Source organism: Xyrauchen texanus, chromosome 34 (assembly GCF_025860055.1).
Source record: "Xyrauchen texanus isolate HMW12.3.18 chromosome 34, RBS_HiC_50CHRs, whole genome shotgun sequence".
Taxonomy (NCBI): domain Eukaryota; kingdom Metazoa; phylum Chordata; class Actinopteri; order Cypriniformes; family Catostomidae; genus Xyrauchen; species Xyrauchen texanus.
Window position 1 is genome coordinate 37,086,908 of NC_068309.1, and position 18,952 is coordinate 37,105,859.

At 39.7% G+C, this 18,952-nt stretch overlaps 16 non-coding genes across 16 annotated transcripts; all 16 read right to left on the reverse strand.

Moving 5' to 3' along the window:
* Positions 1-740: 740 nt before the first annotated feature.
* trnag-ccc (transfer RNA glycine (anticodon CCC)) lies at positions 741-811 on the reverse strand. Its single transcript has one exon. It is a non-coding gene; the product is annotated as a tRNA-Gly (tRNA).
* Positions 812-1,636: 825 nt separating this feature from the next.
* Positions 1,637-1,707, reverse strand: trnag-ccc (transfer RNA glycine (anticodon CCC)). The gene has a single exon. It is a non-coding gene; the product is annotated as a tRNA-Gly (tRNA).
* Positions 1,708-2,759: 1,052 nt separating this feature from the next.
* On the reverse strand, positions 2,760-2,830 carry trnag-gcc (transfer RNA glycine (anticodon GCC)). The gene has a single exon. It is a non-coding gene; the product is annotated as a tRNA-Gly (tRNA).
* Positions 2,831-3,411: 581 nt separating this feature from the next.
* On the reverse strand, positions 3,412-3,482 carry trnag-ccc (transfer RNA glycine (anticodon CCC)). Its single transcript has one exon. It is a non-coding gene; the product is annotated as a tRNA-Gly (tRNA).
* Positions 3,483-4,289: 807 nt separating this feature from the next.
* Positions 4,290-4,360, reverse strand: trnag-gcc (transfer RNA glycine (anticodon GCC)). The gene has a single exon. It is a non-coding gene; the product is annotated as a tRNA-Gly (tRNA).
* Positions 4,361-8,562: 4,202 nt separating this feature from the next.
* trnag-gcc (transfer RNA glycine (anticodon GCC)) lies at positions 8,563-8,633 on the reverse strand. Its single transcript has one exon. It is a non-coding gene; the product is annotated as a tRNA-Gly (tRNA).
* A 581-nt stretch (positions 8,634-9,214) lies between these two features.
* Positions 9,215-9,285, reverse strand: trnag-ccc (transfer RNA glycine (anticodon CCC)). The gene has a single exon. It is a non-coding gene; the product is annotated as a tRNA-Gly (tRNA).
* Positions 9,286-10,355: 1,070 nt separating this feature from the next.
* On the reverse strand, positions 10,356-10,426 carry trnag-ccc (transfer RNA glycine (anticodon CCC)). The gene has a single exon. It is a non-coding gene; the product is annotated as a tRNA-Gly (tRNA).
* Positions 10,427-11,232: 806 nt separating this feature from the next.
* trnag-gcc (transfer RNA glycine (anticodon GCC)) lies at positions 11,233-11,303 on the reverse strand. Its single transcript has one exon. It is a non-coding gene; the product is annotated as a tRNA-Gly (tRNA).
* Positions 11,304-12,374: 1,071 nt separating this feature from the next.
* On the reverse strand, positions 12,375-12,445 carry trnag-ccc (transfer RNA glycine (anticodon CCC)). The gene has a single exon. It is a non-coding gene; the product is annotated as a tRNA-Gly (tRNA).
* An 806-nt stretch (positions 12,446-13,251) lies between these two features.
* trnag-gcc (transfer RNA glycine (anticodon GCC)) lies at positions 13,252-13,322 on the reverse strand. Its single transcript has one exon. It is a non-coding gene; the product is annotated as a tRNA-Gly (tRNA).
* Positions 13,323-14,393: 1,071 nt separating this feature from the next.
* On the reverse strand, positions 14,394-14,464 carry trnag-ccc (transfer RNA glycine (anticodon CCC)). Its single transcript has one exon. It is a non-coding gene; the product is annotated as a tRNA-Gly (tRNA).
* An 827-nt stretch (positions 14,465-15,291) lies between these two features.
* Positions 15,292-15,362, reverse strand: trnag-ccc (transfer RNA glycine (anticodon CCC)). The gene has a single exon. It is a non-coding gene; the product is annotated as a tRNA-Gly (tRNA).
* A 1,944-nt stretch (positions 15,363-17,306) lies between these two features.
* trnag-ccc (transfer RNA glycine (anticodon CCC)) lies at positions 17,307-17,377 on the reverse strand. The gene has a single exon. It is a non-coding gene; the product is annotated as a tRNA-Gly (tRNA).
* An 807-nt stretch (positions 17,378-18,184) lies between these two features.
* On the reverse strand, positions 18,185-18,255 carry trnag-gcc (transfer RNA glycine (anticodon GCC)). The gene has a single exon. It is a non-coding gene; the product is annotated as a tRNA-Gly (tRNA).
* Positions 18,256-18,838: 583 nt separating this feature from the next.
* Positions 18,839-18,909, reverse strand: trnag-gcc (transfer RNA glycine (anticodon GCC)). Its single transcript has one exon. It is a non-coding gene; the product is annotated as a tRNA-Gly (tRNA).
* Between the last annotated feature and the right edge of the window lie 43 nt (positions 18,910-18,952).

Here is an 18,952-nt window from a genome sequence, read left to right on the forward strand (position 1 = left end):
AGGAATCAGACCCTGGTAAAAAGAAAGACATTTACCACTGAACCATCAATGAACATGCTTTTCACAGTTGTTGAAAGCAACTTGCCAAACCGAATGTCTAGTAGAGATGAAGGCAAATTTGAAAGAGAATCTATTGTGATGGTATTGGACTACCAAATTTTAGAACTTCTCAATTGAAACACCTTGAACAAGCAGCCATAACAGCCAAGTATCTGCCATAATGTAACACTTACATGCATTGGCCAGGAATCAGAGCCTGGTAAAAAGAAAGACATTTACCACTGAACCATCAATGAATATGCTTTTCACAGTTGTTGGAAGCAACTTGCCAAACCGAATGTCAAGTAGAGTTGAAGGCAAATTTTAAAGAGAATCTAATGTGATGGTGTTGAACTACCAATTTTTGAATGTCTCAATTGAAACACCTTGAAGAAGCAGCCATAACAGCCAAGAATCTGGCATAATGTAATATTCACATGCATTGGCCAGGAATCAGACCCTGGTAAAAAGAAAGACATTTACCACTGAACCATCAATGAACATGCTTTTCACAGTTGTTGAAAGCAACTTGCCAAACCGAATGTCTAGTAGAGATGAAGGCAAAGTTTAAAGGGAAGCTATTGTGATGGTGTTAAACTACCAATGTTTTTGAACGTCTCAATTGAAACAACTTGAACAAGCAGCCATAACAGCCAAGTACCTGGCATAATGTAACATTCTGGCATAATGTAACATTTACATGCATTGGCCGGGAATCGGACCCGGGTCTCCCGCGTGGGAGGCAAGAATTCTACCACTGAACCACCAATGCTTGCAATAGCGGCATACAGTTTTCTAAATGTTCATGTTAGGGTTATGGCTCAAGACCTCATTCAGGAATACAGGCATCCACATTGATAGGGAATCAACCTTGCACTCAAATGCTAAAAAGCAGCTAAGAATGTATCATAACATTTCCCCTGACAACATACATCCTTTCTGCATAATGCAAACACTTCTTATTACAAGTAACATAGACACTTTTTCTGACAACATCCTCAACTCACAAATATAATGAGAGAAAAATGTATAGCACAATAAGGACAGACAGCTTTCACAGGAAGTTCCCTGGTACAACCCAACACATGTAACTTGCATTGCCCAAGAATCGGACCTGGTAAAAACAAAGACATTTACCACTGAACCATCAATGAACATGCTTTTCACAGTTGTTGGAAGCAACTTGCCAAACCGAATGTCAAGTAGAGTTGAAGGCAAATTTTAAAGAGAATCTATTGTGATGGTGTTGAACTACCAATTTTTGAACGTCTCAATTGAAACACCTTGAAGAAGCAGCCATAACAGCCAAGAATCTGGCATAATGTAACATTCAAATGCATTGGCAAGGAATCTGACCCTGGTAAAAAGAAAGACATTTACCACTGAACCATCAATGAACACGCTTTTCACAGTTGTTGAAAGCAACTTGCCAAAACGAATGTCTAGTAGAGATGAAGGCAAAGTTTAAAGGGAAGCTATTGTGATGGTGTTGAACTACCAATTTTTTGAACGTCTCAATTGAAACACCTTGAACAAGCAGCCATAACAGCCAAGTATCTGGCATAATGTAACATTCTGGCATAATGTAACATTTACATGCATTGGCCGGGAATCGGACCCGGGTCTCCCGCGTGGGAGGCAAGAATTCTACCACTGAACCACCAATGCTTGCAATAGCGGCATACAGTTTTCTAAATGTTCATGTTAGGGTTATGGCTCAAGACCTCATTCAGGAATACAGGCATCCACATTGATAGGGAATCAACCTTGCACTCAAATGCTAAAAAGCAGCTAAGAATGTATCATAACATTTCCCCTGACAACATACATCCTTTCTGCATAATGCAAACACTTCTTATTACAAGTAACATAGACACTTTTTCTGACAACATCCTCAACTCACAAATATAATGAGAGAAAAATGTATAGCACAATAAGGACAGACAGCTTTCACAGGAAGTTCCCTGGTACAACCCAACACATGTAACTTGCATTGCCCAAGAATCGGACCTGGTAAAAAGAAAGACATTTACCACTGAACCATCAATGAACATGCTTTTCACAGTTGTTGAAAGCAACTTGCCAAACCGAATGTCTAGTAGAGATGAAGGCAAATTTGAAAGAGAATCTATTGTGATGGTGTTGAACTACCAAATTTTAGAACTTCTCAATTGAAACACCTTGAACAAGCAGCCATAACAGCCAAGTATCTGCCATAATGTAACACTTACATGCATTGGCCAGGAATCAGACCCTGGTAAAAAGAAAGACATTTACCACTGAACCATCAATGAATATGCTTTTCACAGTTGTTGGAAGCAACTTGCCAAACCGAATGTCAAGTAGAGTTGAAGGCAAATTTTAAAGAGAATCTATTGTGATGGTGTTGAACTACCAATTTTTTGAATGTCTCAATTGAAACACCTTGAAGAAGCAGCCATAACAGCCAAGAATCTGGCATAATGTAATATTCACATGCATTGGCCAGGAATCAGACCCTGGTAAAAAGAAAGACATTTACCACTGAACCATCAATGAACATGCTTTTCACAGTTGTTGAAAGCAACTTGCCAAACCAAATGTCTAGTAGAGATGAAGGCAAAGTTTAAAGGGAAGCTATTGTGATGGTGTTGAACTACCAATTTTTTGAACGTCTCAATTGAAACACCTTGAACAAGCAGCCATAACAGCCAAGTACCTGGCATAATGTAACATTTACATGCATTGGCCGGGAATCGGACCCGGGTCTCCCGCATGGCAGGCGAGAATTCTACCACTGAACCACCAATGCTTGCTGTAGTTGCTTACAGTTTTCTAAATGTTCATGTTAGGGTTATGGCTCAAGACCTCATTCAGGAATACAGGCATCCACATTGATAGGGAATCAACCTTGCACTCAAATGCCAAAAAGCAGCTAAGAATGTATCATAACATTTCCCTGACAACATACATCCTTTGTGCATAATGCAAACACTTCTTATTACAAGTAACATAGACACTTTTTCTGACAACATCCTCAACTCACAAATATAATGAGAGAAAAATGTATATCAGAATAAGGACAGACAGCTTTCACAGGAAGTTCCCTGGTACAACCCAACAAATGTAACTTGCATTGCCCAAGAATCGGACCTGGTAAAAAGAAAGACATTTACCACTGAACCATCAATGAACATGCTTTTCACAGTTGTTGAAAGCAACTTGCCAAACCGAATGTCTAGTAGAGCTGAAGGCAAAGTTTGAAGGGAAGCTATTGTGATGGTGTTGAACTACCAATTTTTTGAACGTCTCAATTGAAACACCTTGAACAAGCAGCCATAACAGCCAAGTACCTGGCATAATGTAACATTCCGGCATAAAGTACAATTTATATGCATTGGCCGGGAATCGGACCCGGGTCTCCCGAGTGGGAGGCGAGAATTCTTCCACTGAACCACCAATGCTTGCGATACCTGCATACAGTTTTCTAAATGTTCATGTTAGGGTTATGGCTCAAGACCTCATTCAGGAATACAGGCATCCACATTCATAGGGAATCAACCTTGCACTCAAATGCTAAAAAGCAGCTAAGAATGTATCATAACATTTCCCCTGACAACATACATCCTTTGTGCATAATGCAAACACTTCTTATTACAAGTAACATAGACACTTTTTCTGACAACATCCTCAACTCACAAATATAATGAGAGAAAAATGTATAGCACAATAAGGACAGACAGCTTTCACAGGAAGTTCCCTGGTACAACCCAACACATGTATCTTGCATTGCCCAAGAATCGGACCTGGTAAAAAGAAAGACATTTACCACTGAACCATCAATGAACATGCTTTTCACAGTTGTTGGAAGCAACTTGCCAAACCGAATGTCAAGTAGAGTTGAAGGCAAATTTTAAAGAGAATCTATTGTGATGGTGTTGAACTACCAATTTTTTGAACGTCTCAATTGAAACACCTTGAAGAAGCAGCCATAACAGCCAAGAATCTGGCATAATGTAACATTCACATGCATTGGCAAGGAATCTGACCCTGGTAAAAAGAAAGACATTTACCACTGAACCATCAATGAACACGCTTTTCACAGTTGTTGAAAGCAACTTGCCAAACCGAATGTCTAGTAGAGATGAAGGCAAAGTTTAAAGGGAAGCTATTTTGATGGTGTTGAACTACCAATTTTTGAACGTCTCAATTGAAACACCTTGAACAAGCAGCCATAACAGCCAAGTACCTGGCATAATGTAACATTTACATGCATTGGCCGGGAATCGGACCCGGGTCTCCCGCGTGGCAGGCGAGAATTCTACCACTGAACCACCAATGCTTGCTGTAGTTGCCTACAGTTTTCTAAATTTTCATGTTAGGGTTATGGCTCAAGACCTCATTCAGGAATACAGGCATCCACATTGATAGGGAATCAACCTTGCACTCAAATGCTAAAAAGCAGCTAAGAATGTATCATAACATTTCCCCTGACAACATACATCCTTTGTGCATAATGGAAACACTTCTTATTACAAGTAACATAGACACTTTTTCTGACAACATCCTCAACTCACAAATATAATGAGAGAAAAATGTATATCAGAATAAGGACAGACAGCTTTCACCGGAAGTTCCCTGGTACAACCCAACACATGTAACTTGCATTGCCCAAGAATCGGACCTGGTAAAAGTAAGACATTTACCACTGAACCATCAATGAACATGCTTTTCACAGTTGTTGGAAGCAATTTGCCAAACCGAATGTCAAGTAGAGTTGAAGGCACATTTTAAAGAGAATCTATTGTGATGGTGTTGAACTACCAATTTTTAGAACTTCTCAATTGAAACACCTTGAACAAGCAGCCATAACAGCCAAGTATCTGCCATAATGTAACACTTACATGCATTGGCCAGGAATCAGACCCTGGTAAAAAGAAAGACATTTACCACTGAACCATCAATGAATATGCTTTTCACAGTTGTTGGAAGCAACTTGCCAAACCGAATGTCAAGTAGAGTTGAAGGCAAATTTTAAAGAGAATCTATTGTGATGGTGTTGAACTACCAATTTTTGAATGTCTCAATTGAAACACCTTGAAGAAGCAGCCATAACAGCCAAGAATCTGGCATAATGTAATATTCACATGCATTGGCCAGGAATCAGACCCTGGTAAAAAGAAAGACATTTACCACTGAACCATCAATGAACATGCTTTTCACAGTTGTTGAAAGCAACTTGCCAAACCGAATGTCTAGTAGAGATGAAGGCAAAGTTTAAAGGGAAGCTATTGTGATGGTGTTGAACTACCAATGTTTTTGAACGTCTCAATTGAAACAACTTGAACAAGCAGCCATAACAGCCAAGTACCTGGCATAATGTAACATTCTGGCATAATGTAACATTTACATGCATTGGCCGGAATCGGACCCGGTCTCCAGCGTGGGAGGCGAGAATTCTACCACTGAACCACCAATGCTTGCAATAGCAGCATCCAGTTTTCTAAATGTTCATGTTAGGGTTATGGCTCAAGACCTCATTCAGGAATACAGGCATCCACATTGATAGGGAATCAACCTTGCACTCAAATGCTAAAAAGCAGCTAAGAATGTATCATAACATTTCCCTGACAACATACATCCTTTGTGCATAATGCAAACACTTCTTATTACAAGTAACATAGACACTTTTTCTGACAACATCCTCAACTCACAAATATAATGAGAGAAAAATGTATAGCACAATAAGGACAGACAGCTTTCACAGGAAGTTCCCTGGTACAACCCAACACATGTAACTTGCATTGCCCAAGAATCGGACCTGGTAAAAAGAAAGACATTTACCACTGAACCATCAATGAACATGCTTTTCACAGTTGTTGGAAGCAACTTGCCAAACCGAATGTCAAGTAGAGTTGAAGGCAAATTTTAAAGAGAATCTATTGTGATGGTGTTGAACTACCAATTTTTGAACGTCTCAATTGAAACACCTTGAAGAAGCAGCCATAACAGCCAAGAATCTGGCATAATGTAACATTCACATGCATTGGCAAGGAATCTGACCCTGGTAAAAAGAAAGACATTTACCACTGAACCATCAATGAACACGCTTTTCACAGTTGTTGAAAGCAACTTGCCAAACCGAATGTCTAGTAGAGATGAAGGCAAAGTTTAAAGGGAAGCTATTTTGATGGTGTTGAACTACCAATTTTTGAATGTCTCAATTGAAACACCTTGAACAAGCAGCCATAACAGCCAAGTACCTGGCATAATGTAACATTTACATGCATTGGCCGGAATCGGACCCGGTCTCCCGCGTGGCAGGCGAGAATTCTACCACTGAACCACCAATGCTTGCTGTAGTTGCCTACAGTTTTCTAAATTTTCATGTTAGGGTTATGGCTCAAGACCTCATTCAGGAATACAGGCATCCACATTGATAGGGAATCAACCTTGCACTCAAATGCTAAAAAGCAGCTAAGAATGTATCATAACATTTCCCCTGACAACATACATCCTTTGTGCATAATGGAAACACTTCTTATTACAAGTAACATAGACACTTTTTCTGACAACATCCTCAACTCACAAATATAATGAGAGAAAAATGTATATCAGAATAAGGACAGACAGCTTTCACCGGAAGTTCCCTGGTACAACCCAACACATGTAACTTGCATTGCCCAAGAATCGGACCTGGTAAAAAGTAAGACATTTACCACTGAACCATCAATGAACATGCTTTTCACAGTTGTTGGAAGCAATTTGCCAAACCGAATGTCTAGTAGAGATGAAGGCACATTTTAAAGAGAATCTATTGTGATGGTGTTGAACTACCAATTTTTAGAACTTCTCAATTGAAACACCTTGAACAAGCAGCCATAACAGCCAAGTATCTGCCATAATGTAACACTTACATGCATTGGCCAGGAATCAGACCCTGGTAAAAAGAAAGACATTTACCACTGAACCATCAATGAATATGCTTTTCACAGTTGTTGGAAGCAACTTGCCAAACCGAATGTCAAGTAGAGTTGAAGGCAAATTTTAAAGAGAATCTATTGTGATGGTGTTGAACTACCAATTTTTGAATGTCTCAATTGAAACACCTTGAAGAAGCAGCCATAACAGCCAAGAATCTGGCATAATGTAATATTCACATGCATTGGCCAGGAATCAGACCCTGGTAAAAAGAAAGACATTTACCACTGAACCATCAATGAACATGCTTTTCACAGTTGTTGAAAGCAACTTGCCAAACCGAATGTCTAGTAGAGATGAAGGCAAAGTTTAAAGGGAAGCTATTGTGATGGTGTTGAACTACCAATGTTTTTGAACGTCTCAATTGAAACAACTTGAACAAGCAGCCATAACAGCCAAGTACCTGGCATAATGTAACATTCTGGCATAATGTAACATTTACATGCATTGGCCGGAATCGGACCCGGTCTCCCGAGTGGGAGGCGAGAATTCTTCCACTGAACCACCAATGCTTGCGATACCTGCATACAGTTTTCTAAATGTTCATGTTAGGGTTATGGCTCAAGACCTCATTCAGGAATACAGGCATCCACATTGATAGGGAATCAACCTTGCACTCAAATGCTAAAAAGCAGCTAAGAATGTATCATAACATTTCCCTGACAACATACATCCTTTCTGCATAATGCAAACACTTCTTATTACAAGTAACATAGACACTTTTTCTGACAACATCCTCAACTCACAAATATAATGAGAGAAAAATGTATAGCACAATAAGGACAGACAGCTTTCACAGGAAGTTCCCTGGTACAACCCAACACATGTAACTTGCATTGCCCAAGAATCGGACCTGGTAAAAACAAAGACATTTACCACTGAACCATCAATGAACATGCTTTTCACAGTTGTTGAAAGCAACTTGCCAAACCGAATGTCTAGTAGAGATGAAGGCAAATTTGAAAGAGAATCTATTGTGATGGTATTGGACTACCAAATTTTAGAACTTCTCAATTGAAACACCTTGAACAAGCAGCCATAACAGCCAAGTATCTGCCATAATGTAACACTTACATGCATTGGCCAGGAATCAGACCCTGGTAAAAAGAAAGACATTTACCACTGAACCATCAATGAATATGCTTTTCACAGTTGTTGGAAGCAACTTGCCAAACCGAATGTCAAGTAGAATTGAAGGCAAATTTTAAAGAGAATCTAATGTGATGGTGTTGAACTACCAATTTTTTGAATGTCTCAATTGAAACACCTTGAAGAAGCAGCCATAACAGCCAAGAATCTGGCATAATGTAATATTCACATGCATTGGCCAGGAATCAGACCCTGGTAAAAAGAAAGACATTTACCACTGAACCATCAATGAACATGCTTTTCACAGTTGTTGAAAGCAACTTGCCAAACCGAATGTCTAGTAGAGATGAAGGCAAAGTTTAAAGGGAAGCTATTTTGATGGTGTTGAACTACCAATTTTTTGAACGTCTCAATTGAAACACCTTGAACAAGCAGCCATAACAGCCAAGTACCTGGCATAATGTAACATTTACATGCATTGGCCGGGAATCGGACCCGGGTCTCCCGCGTGGCAGGCGAGAATTCTACCACTGAACCACCAATGCTTGCTGTAGTTGCTTACAGTTTTCTAAATGTTCATGTTAGGGTTATGGCTCAAGACCTCATTCAGGAATACAGGCATCCACATTGATAGGGAATCAACCTTGCACTCAAATGCCAAAAAGCAGCTAAGAATGTATCATAACATTTCCCCTGACAACATACATCCTTTGTACATAATGCAAACACTTCTTATTACAAGTAACATAGACACTTTTTCTGACAACATCCTCAACTCACAAATATAATGAGAGAAAAATGTATATCAGAATAAGGACAGACAGCTTTCACAGGAAGTTCCCTGGTACAACCCAACAAATGTAACTTGCATTGCCCAAGAATCGGACCTGGTAAAAAGAAAGACATTTACCACTGAACCATCAATGAACATGCTTTTCACAGTTGTTGAAAGCAACTTGCCAAACCGAATGTCTAGTAGAGCTGAAGGCAAAGTTTGAAGGGAAGCTATTGTGATGGTGTTGAACTACCAATTTTTGAACGTCTCAATTGAAACACCTTGAACAAGCAGCCATAACAGCCAAGTACCTGGCATAATGTAACATTCCGGCATAAAGTACCATTTATATGCATTGGCCGGGAATCGGACCCGGGTCTCCCGAGTGGGAGGCGAGAATTCTTCCACTGAACCACCAATGCTTGCGATACCTGCATACAGTTTTCTAAATGTTCATGTTAGGGTTATGGCTCAAGACCTCATTCAGGAATACAGGCATCCACATTCATAGGGAATCAACCTTGCACTCAAATGCTAAAAAGCAGCTAAGAATGTATCATAACATTTCCCTGACAACATACATCCTTTCTGCATAATGCAAACACTTCTTATTACAAGTAACATAGACACTTTTTCTGACAACATCCTCAACTCACAAATATAATGAGAGAAAAATGTACAGCACAATAAGGACAGACAGCTTTCACAGGAAGTTCCCTGGTACAACCCAACACATGTAACTTGCATTGCCCAAGAATCGGACCTGGTAAAAACAAAGACATTTACCACTGAACCATCAATGAACATGCTTTTCACAGTTGTTGAAAGCAACTTGCCAAACCGAATGTCTAGTAGAGATGAAGGCAAATTTGAAAGAGAATCTATTGTGATGGTATTGGACTACCAAATTTTAGAACGTCTCAATTGAAACACCTTGAAGAAGCAGCCATAACAGCCAAGAATCTGGCATAATGTAACATTCACATGCATTGGCCAGGAATCAGACCCTGGTAAAAAGAAAGACATTTACCACTGAACCATCAATGAACATGCTTTTCACAGTTGTTGAAAGCAACTTGCCAAACCGAATGTCTAGTAGAGATGAAGGCAAAGTTTAAAGGGAAGCTATTGTGATGGTGTTGAACTACCAATTTTTTGAACGTCTCAATTGAAACACCTTGAAGAAGCAGCCATAACAGCCAAGAATCTGGCATAATGTAACATTCACATGCATTGGCCAGGAATCAGACCCTGGTAAAAAGAAAGACATTTACCACTGAACCATCAATGAACATGCTTTTCACAGTTGTTGAAAGCAACTTGGCAAACCGAATGTCTAGTAGAGATGAAGGCAAAGTTTAAAGGGAAGCTATTGTGATGATGTTGAACTACCAATGTTTTTGAACGTCTCAATTGAAACACCTTGAACAAGCAGCCATAACAGCCAAGTACCTGGCATAATGTAACATTCTGGCATAATGTAACATTTACATGCATTGGCCGGGAATCGGACCCGGGTCTCCCGCGTGGGAGGCGAGAATTCTACCACTGAACCACCAATGCTTGCAATAGCTGCATACAGTTTTCTAAATGTTCATGTTAGGGTTATGGCTCAAGACCTCATTCAGGAATACAGGCATCCACATTGATAGGGAATCAACCTTGCACTCAAATGCTAAAAAGCAGCTAAGAATGTATCATAACATTTCCCTGACAACATACATCCTTTCTGCATAATGCAAACACTTCTTATTACAAGTAACATAGACACTTTTTCTGACAACATCCTCAACTCACAAATATAATGAGAGAAAAATGTATAGCACAATAAGGACAGACAGCTTTCACAGGAAGTTCCTGGTACAACCCAACACATGTAACTTGCATTGCCCAAGAATCGGACCTGGTAAAAAGAAAGACATTTACCACTGAACCATCAATGAACATGCTTTTCACAGTTGTTGGAAGCAACTTGCCAAACCGAATGTCAAGTAGAGTTGAAGGCAAATTTGAAAGAGAATCTATTGTGATGGTGTTGAACTACCAATTTTTTGAACGTCTCAATTGAAACACCTTGAAGAAGCAGCCATAACAGCCAAGAATCTGGCATAATGTAACATTCACATGCATTGGCAAGGAATCTGACCCTGGTAAAAAGAAAGACATTTACCACTGAACCATCAATGAACACGCTTTTCACAGTTGTTGAAAGCAACTTGCCAAACCGAATGTCTAGTAGAGTTGAAGGCAAAGTTTAAAGGGAAGCTATTTTGATGGTGTTGAACTACCAATTTTTTGAACGTCTCAATTGAAACACCTTGAACAAGCAGCCATAACAGCCAAGTACCTGGCATAATGTAACATTTACATGCATTGGCCGGGAATCGGACCCGGGTCTCCCGCGTGGCAGGCGAGAATTCTACCACTGAACCACCAATGCTTGCTGTAGTTGCCTACAGTTTTCTAAATTTTCATGTTAGGGTTATGGCTCAAGACCTCATTCAGGAATACAGGCATCCACATTGATAGGGAATCAACCTTGCACTCAAATGCTAAAAAGCAGCTAAGAATGTATCATAACATTTCCCCTGACAACATACATCCTTTGTGCATAATGGAAACACTTCTTATTACAAGTAACATAGACACTTTTTCTGACAACATCCTCAACTCACAAATATAATGAGAGAAAAATGTATATCAGAATAAGGACAGACAGCTTTCACAGGAAGTTCCCTGGTACAACCCAACACATGTAACTTGCATTGCCCAAGAATCGGACCTGGTAAAAAGTAAGACATTTACCACTGAACCATCAATGAACATGCTTTTCACAGTTGTTGGAAGCAATTTGCCAAACCGAATGTCAAGTAGAGTTGAAGGCACATTTTAAAGAGAATCTATTGTGATGGTGTTGAACTACCAATTTTTAGAACTTCTCAATTGAAACACCTTGAACAAGCAGCCATAACAGCCAAGTATCTGCCATAATGTAACACTTACATGCATTGGCCAGGAATCAGACCCTGGTAAAAAGAAAGACATTTACCACTGAACCATCAATGAATATGCTTTTCACAGTTGTTGGAAGCAACTTGCCAAACCGAATGTCAAGTAGAGTTGAAGGCAAATTTTAAAGAGAATCTATTGTGATGGTGTTGAACTACCAATTTTTTGAATGTCTCAATTGAAACACCTTGAAGAAGCAGCCATAACAGCCAAGAATCTGGCATAATGTAATATTCACATGCATTGGCCAGGAATCAGACCCTGGTAAAAAGAAAGACATTTACCACTGAACCATCAATGAACATGCTTTTCACAGTTGTTGAAAGCAACTTGCCAAACCGAATGTCTAGTAGAGATGAAGGCAAAGTTTAAAGGGAAGCTATTGTGATGGTGTTGAACTACCAATGTTTTTGAACGTCTCAATTGAAACAACTTGAACAAGCAGCCATAACAGCCAAGTACCTGGCATAATGTAACATTCTGGCATAATGTAACATTTACATGCATTGGCCGGGAATCGGACCCGGGTCTCCCGCGTGGGAGGCGAGAATTCTACCACTGAACCACCAATGCTTGCAATAGCAGCATACAGTTTTCTAAATGTTCATGTTAGGGTTATGGCTCAAGACCTCATTCAGGAATACAGGCATCCACATTGATAGGGAATCAACCTTGCACTCAAATGCTAAAAAGCAGCTAAGAATGTATCATAACATTTCCCTGACAACATACATCCTTTGTGCATAATGCAAACACTTCTTATTACAAGTAACATAGACACTTTTTCTGACAACATCCTCAACTCACAAATATAATGAGAGAAAAATGTATAGCACAATAAGGACAGACAGCTTTCACAGGAAGTTCCTGGTACAACCCAACACATGTAACTTGCATTGCCCAAGAATCGGACCTGGTAAAAAGAAAGACATTTACCACTGAACCATCAATGAACATGCTTTTCACAGTTGTTGGAAGCAACTTGCCAAACCGAATGTCAAGTAGAGTTGAAGGCAAATTTTAAAGAGAATCTATTGTGATGGTGTTGAACTACCAATTTTTTGAACGTCTCAATTGAAACACCTTGAAGAAGCAGCCATAACAGCCAAGAATCTGGCATAATGTAACATTCACATGCATTGGCAAGGAATCTGACCCTGGTAAAAAGAAAGACATTTACCACTGAACCATCAATGAACACGCTTTTCACAGTTGTTGAAAGCAACTTGCCAAACCGAATGTCTAGTAGAGATGAAGGCAAAGTTTAAAGGGAAGCTATTTTGATGGTGTTGAACTACCAATTTTTTGAACGTCTCAATTGAAACACCTTGAACAAGCAGCCATAACAGCCAAGTACCTGGCATAATGTAACATTTACATGCATTGGCCGGGAATCGGACCCGGGTCTCCAGCGTGGCAGGCGAGAATTCTACCACTGAACCACCAATGCTTGCTGTAGTTGCCTACAGTTTTCTAAATTTTCATGTTAGGGTTATGGCTCAAGACCTCATTCAGGAATACAGGCATCCACATTGATAGGGAATCAACCTTGCACTCAAATGCTAAAAAGCAGCTAAGAATGTATCATAACATTTCCCCTGACAACATACATCCTTTGTGCATAATGGAAACACTTCTTATTACAAGTAACATAGACACTTTTTCTGACAACATCCTCAACTCACAAATATAATGAGAGAAAAATGTATATCAGAATAAGGACAGACAGCTTTCACCGGAAGTTCCCTGGTACAACCCAACACATGTAACTTGCATTGCCCAAGAATCGGACCTGGTAAAAAGTAAGACATTTACCACTGAACCATCAATGAACATGCTTTTCACAGTTGTTGGAAGCAATTTGCCAAACCGAATGTCTAGTAGAGATGAAGGCACATTTTAAAGAGAATCTATTGTGATGGTGTTGAACTACCAATTTTTAGAACTTCTCAATTGAAACACCTTGAACAAGCAGCCATAACAGCCAAGTATCTGCCATAATGTAACACTTACATGCATTGGCCAGGAATCAGACCCTGGTAAAAAGAAAGACATTTACCACTGAACCATCAATGAATATGCTTTTCACAGTTGTTGGAAGCAACTTGCCAAACCGAATGTCAAGTAGAGTTGAAGGCAAATTTTAAAGAGAATCTATTGTGATGGTGTTGAACTACCAATTTTTTGAATGTCTCAATTGAAACACCTTGAAGAAGCAGCCATAACAGCCAAGAATCTGGCATAATGTAATATTCACATGCATTGGCCAGGAATCAGACCCTGGTAAAAAGAAAGACATTTACCACTGAACCATCAATGAACATGCTTTTCACAGTTGTTGAAAGCAACTTGCCAAACCGAATGTCTAGTAGAGATGAAGGCAAAGTTTAAAGGGAAGCTATTGTGATGGTGTTGAACTACCAATGTTTTTGAACGTCTCAATTGAAACAACTTGAACAAGCAGCCATAACAGCCAAGTACCTGGCATAATGTAACATTCTGGCATAATGTAACATTTACATGCATTGGCCGGGAATCGGACCCGGGTCTCCCGAGTGGGAGGCGAGAATTCTTCCACTGAACCACCAATGCTTGCGATACCTGCATACAGTTTTCTAAATGTTCATGTTAGGGTTATGGCTCAAGACCTCATTCAGGAATACAGGCATCCACATTGATAGGGAATCAACCTTGCACTCAAATGCTAAAAAGCAGCTAAGAATGTATCATAACATTTCCCCTGACAACATACATCCTTTCTGCATAATGCAAACACTTCTTATTACAAGTAACATAGACACTTTTTCTGACAACATCCTCAACTCACAAATATAATGAGAGAAAAATGTATAGCACAATAAGGACAGACAGCTTTCACAGGAAGTTCCCTGGTACAACCCAACACATGTAACTTGCATTGCCCAAGAATCGGACCTGGTAAAAACAAAGACATTTACCACTGAACCATCAATGAACATGCTTTTCACAGTTGTTGAAAGCAACTTGCCAAACCGAATGTCTAGTAGAGATGAAGGCAAATTTGAAAGAGAATCTATTGTGATGGTATTGGACTACCAAATTTTAGAACTTCTCAATTGAAACACCTTGAACAAGCAGCCATAACAGCCAAGTATCTGCCATAATGTAACACTTACATGCATTGGCCAGGAATCAGACCCTGGTAAAAAGAAAGACATTTACCACTGAACCATCAATGAACATGCTTTTCACAGTTGTTGAAAGCAACTTGGCAAACCGAATGTCTAGTAGAGATGAAGGCAAAGTTTAAAGGGAAGCTATTGTGATGATGTTGAACTACCAATGTTTTTGAACGTCTCAATTGAAACACCTTGAACAAGCAGCCATAACAGCCAAGTACCTGGCATAATGTAACATTCTGGCATAATGTAACATTTACATGCATTGGCCGGGAATCGGACCCGGGTCTCCCGCGTGGGAGGCGAGAATTCTACCACTGAACCACCAATGCTTGCAATAGCTGCATACAGTTTTCTAAATGTTCATGTTAGGGTTATGGCTCAAGACCTCATTCAGGAATACAGGCATCCACATTGATAGGGAATCAACCTTGCACTCAAATGCTAAAAAGCAGCTAAGAATGTATCATAACATTTCCCTGACAACATACATCCTTTGTGCATAATGCAAACACTTCTTATTACAAGTAACATAGACACTTTTTCTGACAACATCCTCAACTCACAAATATAATGAGAGAAAATGTATAGCACAATAAGGACAGACAGCTTTCACAGGAAGTTCCCTGGTACAACCCAACACATGTATCTTGCATTGCCCAAGAATCGGACCTGGTAAAAAGAAAGACATTTACCACTGAACCATCAATGAACATGCTTTTCACAGTTGTTGGAAGCAACTTGCCAAACCGAATGTCAAGTAGAGTTGAAGGCAAATTTTAAAGAGAATCTATTGTGATGGTGTTGAACTACCAATTTTTTGAACGTCTCAATTGAAACACCTTGAAGAAGCAGCCATAACAGCCAAGAATCTGGCATAATGTAACATTCACATGCATTGGCAAGGAATCTGACCCTGGTAAAAAGAAAGACATTTACCACTGAACCATCAATGAACACGCTTTTCACAGTTGTTGAAAGCAACTTGCCAAACCGAATGTCTAGTAGAGATGAAGGCAAAGTTTAAAGGGAAGCTATTTTGATGGTGTTGAACTACCAATTTTTTGAACGTCTCAATTGAAACACCTTGAACAAGCAGCCATAACAGCCAAGTACCTGGCATAATGTAACATTTACATGCATTGGCCGGAATCGGACCCGGTCTCCAGCGTGGCAGGCGAGAATTCTACCACTGAACCACCAATGCTTGCTGTAGTTGCCTACAGTTTTCTAAATTTTCATGTTAGGGTTATGGCTCAAGACCTCATTCAGGAATACAGGCATCCACATTGATAGGGAATCAACCTTGCACTCAAATGCTAAAAAGCAGCTAAGAATGTATCATAACATTTCCCTGACAACATACATCCTTTGTGCATAATGGAAACACTTCTTATTACAAGTAACATAGACACTTTTTCTGACAACATCCTCAACTCACAAATATAATGAGAGAAAAATGTATATCAGAATAAGGACAGACAGCTTTCACCGGAAGTTCCCTGGTACAACCCAACACATGTAACTTGCATTGCCCAAGAATCGGACCTGGTAAAAAGTAAGACATTTACCACTGAACCATCAATGAACATGCTTTTCACAGTTGTTGGAAGCAATTTGCCAAACCGAATGTCAAGTAGAGTTGAAGGCACATTTTAAAGAGAATCTATTGTGATGGTGTTGAACTACCAATTTTTAGAACTTCTCAATTGAAACACCTTGAACAAGCAGCCATAACAGCCAAGTATCTGCCATAATGTAACACTTACATGCATTGGCCAGGAATCAGACCCTGGTAAAAAGAAAGACATTTACCACTGAACCATCAATGAATATGCTTTTCACAGTTGTTGGAAGCAACTTGCCAAACCGAATGTCAAGTAGAGTTGAAGGCAAATTTTAAAGAGAATCTATTGTGATGGTGTTGAACTACCAATTTTTGAATGTCTCAATTGAAACACCTTGAAGAAGCAGCCATAACAGCCAAGAATCTGGCATAATGTAATATTCACATGCATTGGCCAGGAATCAGACCCTGGTAAAAAGAAAGACATTTACCACTGAACCATCAATGAACATGCTTTTCACAGTTGTTGAAAGCAACTTGCCAAACCGAATGTCTAGTAGAGATGAAGGCAAAGTTTAAAGGGAAGCTATTGTGATGGTGTTGAACTACCAATGTTTTTGAACGTCTCAATTGAAACAACTTGAACAAGCAGCCATAACAGCCAAGTACCTGGCATAATGTAACATTCTGGCATAATGTAACACTTACATGCATTGGCCGGGAATCGGACCCGGGTCTCCCGCGTGGGAGGCGAGAATTCTACCACTGAACCACCAATGCTTGCAATAGCAGCATCCAGTTTTCTAAATGTTCATGTTAGGGTTATGGCTCAAGACCTCATTCAGGAATACAGGCATCCACATTGATAGGGAATCAACCTTGCACTCAAATGCTAAAAAGCAGCTAAGAATGTATCATAACATTTCCCCTGACAACATACATCCTTTGTGCATAATGCAAACACTTCTTATTACAAGTAACATAGACACTTTTTCTGACAACATCCTCAACTCACAAATATAATGAGAGAAAAATGTATAGCACAATAAGGACAGACAGCTTTCACAGGAAGTTCCCTGGTACAACCCAACACATGTAACTTGCATTGCCCAAGAATCGGACCTGGTAAAAAGAAAGACATTTACCACTGAACCATCAATGAACATGCTTTTCACAGTTGTTGGAAGCAACTTGCCAAACCGAATGTCAAGTAGAGTTGAAGGCAAATTTTAAAGAGAATCTATTGTGATGGTGTTGAACTACCAATTTTTGAACGTCTCAATTGAAACACCTTGAAGAAGCAGCCATAACAGCCAAGAATCTGGCATAATGTAACATTCACATGCATTGGCAAGGAATCTGACCCTGGTAAAAAGAAAGACATTTACCACTGAACCATCAATGAACACGCTTTTCACAGTTGTTGAAAGCAACTTGCCAAACCGAATGTCTAGTAGAGATGAAGGCAAAGTTTAAAGGGAAGCTATTTTGATGGTGTTGAACTACCAATTTTTTGAATGTCTCAATTGAAACACCTTGAAGAAGCAGCCATAACAGCCAAGTACCTGGCATAATGTAACATTTACATGCATTGGCCGGGAATCGGACCCGGGTCTCCCGCGTGGCAGGCGAGAATTCTACCACTGAACCACCAATGCTTGCTGTAGTTGCCTACAGTTTTCTAAATTTTCATGTTAGGGTTATGGCTCAAGACCTCATTCAGGAATACAGGCATCCACATTGATAGGGAATCAACCTTGCACTCAAATGCTAAAAAGCAGCTAAGAATGTATCATAACATTTCCCCTGACAACATACATCCTTTGTGCATAATGCAAACACTTCTTATTACAAGTAACATAGACACTTTTTCTGACAACATCCTCAACTCACAAATATAATGAGAGAAAAATGTACAGCACAATAAGGACAGACAGCTTTCACAGGAAGTTCCCTGGTACAACCCAACACATGTAACTTGCATTGCCCAAGAATCGGACCTGGTAAAAACAAAGACATTTACCACTGAACCATCAATGAACATGCTTTTCACAGTTGTTGAAAGCAACTTGGCAAACCGAATGTCTAGTAGAGATGAAGGCAAAGTTTAAAGGGAAGCTATTGTGATGATGTTGAGCTACCAATGTTTTTGAACGTCTCAATTGAAACACCTTGAACAAGCAGCCATAACAGCCAAGTACCTGGCATAATGTAACATTCTGGCATAATGTAACATTTACATGCATTGGCCGGGAATCGGACCCGGGTCTCCCGCGTGGCAGGCGAGAATTCTACCACTGAACCACCAATGCTTGCTGTAGTTGCCTACAGTTTTCTAAATTTTCATGTTAGGGT